At 44.1% G+C, this 6,509-nt stretch overlaps 1 long non-coding RNA gene across 1 annotated transcript; it reads right to left on the bottom strand.

The window, feature by feature from the left end:
- Window positions 1–2,278: 2,278 nt before the first annotated feature.
- LOC307016083 lies at window positions 2,279–6,460 on the bottom strand. The gene is made up of 4 exons (XR_013801754.1): window positions 6,317–6,460; window positions 3,444–3,637; window positions 2,979–3,181; window positions 2,279–2,375 (listed from the first exon to the last, which is right to left on the bottom strand). It is a non-coding gene; the product is annotated as an uncharacterized lncRNA (long non-coding RNA).
- Between the last annotated feature and the right edge of the window lie 49 nt (window positions 6,461–6,509).

The raw sequence follows: 6,509 nt of genomic DNA, 5'->3' as shown, positions 1-6,509 counted from the left end.
GACAGAGAGGGACAGAGAGAGACAGAGAGGGACAGAGAGAGACAGAGAGGGACTGAGAGAGACAGAGAGGAGACAAAGAGAGACAGAGAGGGACAGAAAGAGACAGAGAAGGACAGAGAGGAGACAGAGAGAGACAGAGAGAGACAGAAAAGGACATAGAGGGACAGAGAGAGAGAGACAGAGAGAGACAGAGAGAGACAGAGAGAGAGAGACAGACAGAGAGGGACAGAGAGGGACGGACAGAGAGGAGACAAAGAGAGACAGAGAGGGACAGAGAGAGACAGAGAGGGACAGAGAGGAGACAGAGAGAGACAGAGAGAGACAGAAAAGGACATAGAGGGACAGAGAGAGAGAGACAGAGAGAGACAGAGAGAGACAGAGAGAGAGAGACAGACAGAGAGGGACAGAGAGGGACAGAGAGGGACATAGATGAGACAGAGAGAGACAGAGAGAGACAGAGAGGGACATAGAGGAGACAGAGAGAGACAGAGAGGGACATAGAGGAGACAGAGAGGGACAGAGAGGAGACAGAGAGAGACAGAGAGAGACAGAAAGAGACAGAAAGAGACAGAGAGGGACTGAGAGAGACAGAGAGGGACATAGATGAGACAGAGAGAGACAGAGAGAGACAGAGAGGGACAGAGAGGAGACAGAGAGAGACAGAGAGGGACATAGAGGAGACAGAGAGGGACAGAGAGGAGACAGAGAGAGACAGAGAGAGACAGAAAGAGACAGAAAGAGACAGAGAGGGACTGAGAGAGAGAGACAGAGAAAGACAGAGAGGGACAGAGAGGGAAAGAGAGAGACAGAGAGGGACATATAGGAGACAGAGAGAGACAGAGAGGAACAGAGAGGAGACATAGAGAGACAGAGAGGGATAGAGAGGAGACATAGAGGGACAGAGAGATACAGATAGGGACAGAGAGGAGACAGAGAGATATAGAGAGAAACAGAGAGGGACATAGAGAGACAGAGAGGGACAGAGAGGAGACAGAGAGGGACAGAGAGGGACAGAGAGGAGACAGAGAGACAGAGGGAGACAGAGAGAGACAGAGAGAGACAGAGAGACAGAGAGGGACATAGAGGAGACAGAGAGAGGACATAGAGGAGACAGAGAGAGACAGAGAGGGACAGAGACGGACAGACAGTAGACAGAGAGAGACAGAGAGGGACAGAGAGGGACAGAGAGAGACAGAGAGAGACAGAGAGGGACAGAGAGGGACAGAGAGAGACAGAGAGGAACAGAGAGAGAAAGAGAGGGAGGGACAGAGAGGAGACAAAGAGAGAGAGACAGAGAGGGACAGAGAGGAGACAGAGAGAGACAGAGAGGGACAGAGAGGGACAGACAGTAGACAGAGAGAGACATAGAGGGACAGAGAGGGACAGAGAGAGACAGAGAGGGAGGGACAGAGAGAGAGACAGAGAGGGACAGAGAGGAGACAGAGAGAGACAGAGAGGGACAGAGAGGGACAGACAGTAGACAGAGAGAGACATAGAGGGACAGAGAGGGACAGAGAGAGACAAAGAGAGACATAAAGAGACAGAGAGAGACAGAGAGAGACAGAGAGGGACAGAGAGGGACAGAGAGAGACAGAGAGGGACAGAGAGGGACAGAGAGAGACAGAGAGGGACAGAGAGAGAGACAAAGAGGGACAGAGAGGGACAGAGAGAGACAGAGAGGGACAGACGTGCATGTCTGTATATATGTCATGGCGTTGGTTCACAGCTGAGGGTGTGATTAGACAGGAAGCGGTAGAGTATTTTGACCGTGTTCTTTTGATTCTTTTTTGATACGGAGGACTTTTAGTTACTTTGAAGCGAGGAAGTTTGTCTTCATGTTTGTATGCAGCCTGGATCAAAGAATAAACCTGATGTGATTCAACGCTACAACGATCTCTGCAAAGTTAGTTATGAAGCAAAGAGAGGCGCGTCATAACCCACACCCCGATAGAGGAAAGTGGATATTAAATGTAGAAACGGATTCAAACTCCACGACAGAAGGTATCATTCACACACCGTTCCCCATTGGGAGAGACTTGGGGTTCAGCATCTTGCCCAAGGATACATCGATTTCAATTGAGAGACGCCCTCACTAGCTTTCATTAACAGTCGTAAACAGTGTGTGTTCTCTGCATCCTCACCTGGAAAGTGGAGCAGCAGCATCAGGAATGAAGACATCATGATCCTTCTGAATTCAGACATCGTGCTTCTCTCTCGGTCTCTGGCTCTCGACTGTCAGAGTCTCTCCCCGGCTGCTTCTTTAACAAGAACTCAGTACCGATGGTAACAGCAGATAAGCGACAGAAGAGGGGAAGTTGAACGTGGGAAGATGCTTTCTGGTTCCTCATTTCACCTCCAGTGTTTTTCTTCTGAGTCTGAAGGAGAAGTGTTTCGATGAGAATGAGGTTAACACCAGCAGCTCTAAAGGCATGACACCATATAGAAAAACACAGGCACGTGTTCAGCTGAGCAACAGAGGAATAATTCAGGCCGATATGAGACGGATCAGTTTGAGCTGACATCCAGTCACTGTGGAGGACCGAGCCAAAGTTACATTGAGACACAATCTGGATGTTTATATTAAGATGACTGCATTCCCAGGCCCTGTGTGGCTCAACACCAAGTGCAGTATGTGGAAACGATTTGCCACTGTTTCCATCTTTGCTGAATCGGTTTATCTTATTGAAAAATACAGCATGCACTTGTCACCCTCGAGCAGCGGTGTCAAACTAAAGGCCCGGGGGCCAAATCCGGCCCGCGACTATATTTGATGTGTCCCCGCAAGAGCTTGTAAAGAATATAATATGTTTATTATACGGTTGAATGTCGCTTTACAGAAGCACGTTGTCCTTAAACTACATGTCCCACAATGCATCTCATTTTGTGACGTGCATTTGTTAATAAAGTATCTCAACAATACAACCTGACTTCAGTTCAGAGCATCCAAACTACTGTTTAATATCACATTATCTGATTACCTGGAGACGGGAAACTCCGAGAGCATTCTTGATTTCATCCCATGTGATATAGTTGCAATCACAGTTCAGGAGGTTTCCCTCGTAGAACAGACAGTCCACGGTGAGGAAAACCTTTGCATTGTTCACCGCTCTTCTGCTGCTGATCACAACTTGGTGGGGATTGAAGGTGTGATGCATCACCACCAGAATAGTTGGTTTACTTCCTGTACAGCAGAAAGAAAACCCCAAAACATGGCAATAAACCTGATTCTGATTGTGAGGCTCCAAAGCTAATCAGTGACCATAACGATCTAAAACACGATGAAAACCCCAATTTGTATGCCTTGAGATAAGGAACATATTAGGCCTTGGGAGTCCAAGATACAAAAAAGGGGTCCAAACCGTCCAATAAGAACATGTACAAAAACAAACAGGTCGTTTTTCACATCATGAAGTTAGCTAATCATTGACCGAGACATTTCCTACCTGCGATGTTGTTCAGTGCCGCATCGATGTCTGTTTTAATTCGTGAAGCGATGGGACAGAAAACCAGAAGGTAGTCCCTTATTCAGGCCTCGTCACCTCCGTATGACCCACATCTTTTGGCTTTTCCACAAAGGCTTGATGAGCACCGTTGTTTTTCCCGCCACGTTGTTGAGATCTTCATAGTATGTTGAATACTTAAAACAAAAGTTAGTTATGATCAAATATAATCAATTATATTCTTGTATAACCCACAATGAAAATGCTATATTTACAGTATAAACAAAACACAAGTGGTTTGTTAAATTGAGTGTAAGCCCTATAATGATTTATGCCTTAATCTCTGATAAGAGAGTAGGCAGTTTCTTCCCTCTCCTCTCACAGCAGTACACAGGGAGGGGGGCTCCGGACTTAAGGAGAAATACGTTGAGGCCTCAAAAAGGTGGTTATGTCATAGCCAATAGAATATGTCCAGTCCTGTACATCAGTGGCCATGCCCAGTTTTTTTCATTGGTTGGGTATGGAGGAGGTGTTTTGGGTTTTTTTTTCTATCTGCTTTTTTGAGCATAAAGAGACTGGCTTTTTGGGAGAGAACGAGAGAGATGGGGGTTCCCCTGGTATACTCTCTCCCGGTAAAAGCTCTGTTCCTCAGAGCTGGGTTAATAGCTCTCGGTAAGGTTCTCTCAGACTTGGTAAATATCTCAAATTTCTTGGTTGAATGCTGAGTGAATTACTTTGTTGAATGAGTGGAATGAATTGAAGTGTGTTTGTGAGTATTAGTAACCACCACCTGTGAGGGTCTTCCTCCGATTACCTGCGAGAGATAGGTATGTGTTTGTGGATGTTAGTACCCGCCATCTGTGTCGGATAGGAGTGTGTTTGTGAGTATTAGTAACCGCCACCTGTGAGGGTCTTCCTCCGATTACCTGCGGGAGATAGGTATGTGTTTGTGGATGTTAGTACCCGCCATCTGTGTCGGATAGGAGTGTGTTTGTGAGTATTAGTAACCACCACCTGTGAGGGTCTTCCTCCGATTACCTGCGAGAGATAGATATGTGTTTGTGGATGTTAGTACCCGCCATCTGTGTCGGATAGGAGTGTGTTTGTGAGTATTAGTAACCGCCACCTGTGAGGGTCTTCCTCCGATTACCTGCGGGAGATAGGTATGTGTTTGTGGATGTTAGTACCCGCCATCTGTGTCGGAAAAAAGGTATGGAATTGATGTGAATTGATTTGGTGAATGAAAAGTTGAATGTGCTTTTTATTAACACCGGCCTTTATGAGGTAAGACCTCTAAATTCTATCGGGAGATTTTAAATGTCACAACTGAATTGGGCAGTTGAAGTTAAAAATGATGGTAATAAATGTAAAACTGTGAATTCAAGTTTCATATTAGAACATGATCACAGCAGGATAGGTTTAGTATGATTATAATGTTGTAAAGAGAGAAGGTAAAAACCCTGTATTAGTTTGGACCTATTTTTCTTCAAATAAACTGATCCCACCTTTTGGACTGGGACAACTTAAAAGACACCTGCGCTCTCCTCTCCTGCTTCAAAGGTAATATTGCACCCTGCCACACTCACACTTAGGTAGGGCCACACCTCATTACTGATATCAAAATCCTTCGGGATCGCTTACACAGATTTAAGAGAGTTGTCTGAATTGAAACAGCAGTTCATTGAACCTGGTTCTTCGGGGAGTTAATAGAGGTGAGATCTTGCTGACGTTGGTGGATCTGAGCCAAGCAGTAAACTTACATCGACTCAATAACTTCTGTTAGGTCAATTAGTAGGTCTGAGTAATTTCCCGGAATAAATGATCAGGACCTCACCAACTCTTACAACGTAGACATAGAAGTTGTTCTCCGACACTGAAAACAAGAAAAACTGTGATGTGAGCAGTGATGTAAAGTAACTAAGTACATTTACTCAATTTGGAGGTACTTTACTTGAGTATTTCAATGTTTACATACTTTGTACTTCTACTCCACTACAGTCCAGAGGTAAATGGTGTACTTTTACTCCACTGCATGCATTTAATACCTTTAGTTACTTTACAGATGTGGATGAATGATGTGAAATATAACCAAGTGTTGAATCAGACTTTAGTTCCACCTGGAGTAAATCCACAAGCTACCCTGCAGTATACAAAGTCATTCAAACTAGCTTTGAGAACACTTTCATGATCAGTCATTATAAAACATATCATATATATTATTCTGAAATGGACCAATCTGCACAATGACTACTTTTACTTTTGGTACTTTAAGTATATTTGGACGCCAATACATTTGTACTAAGAAATATCATATTGTGAGTGGATAAATTGTGCATGCACATACAAACTAAAATACTGTATTTGGATGCACACCCCGTCTTACTGTTCAATCATACATACATTTAAACGTAAGCAGGGCCGTCCCTCCCTACAGGCCGATCATGCAGGCTGCATGGGGCCTCACATTGCGCAGGGGGCCTTGCGCAGGGGGCCTCGGCTTATGAGCTTGGCTTGTGCGCAGCTCTCAGCGCAGTTCTACGCATTCTTTATTTACCATTCATTCATTCATTCAGGGGGCCTCGGCTTACCCATAGAAATGTGTGTGTAGTTGTTGATACATTGCTGACAGAGGGAACTACATTTGAATACAGATTTAAGAAATATCAGTTTTTGAGCATGTCATAAGCATGTTTAGTCTTGACTATATTACAACTATATTATAATAAAATAATGAATTGATTATGATCATTATTATTATTATTAGTAGAAGTAGTTTATTTTGATTAATTATATTTGTAATCTTTTTGAGATAAATGAAGAGAGTAAATGCTCTCAAATAATTGTTCTATGCCAAGAAGACAGAAAGTGAAAGTTACCTCAGAGAGCTGGGATGTAGCTCCGATGAATGAAGGAGATTTAACAGTTTACAGCCTCACACTGAATATTGAAAACCTTTCTCAGATGCTTTCTTGTGAAACAGACTGATAATTGTTAGCTCATCTCTCTGGTAGCTCCTCTCTTTGCTCAAATCTTCCCGTCTGTGGAGCACTTTCACTTTAACAGGAAGTG

Source organism: Notothenia rossii, assembly GCF_949606895.1.
Source record: "Notothenia rossii genome assembly, chromosome: 8".
In the NCBI taxonomy this organism is placed as follows: domain Eukaryota; kingdom Metazoa; phylum Chordata; class Actinopteri; order Perciformes; family Nototheniidae; genus Notothenia; species Notothenia rossii.
This window is presented reverse-complemented; position numbering and strand designations above follow the sequence as displayed.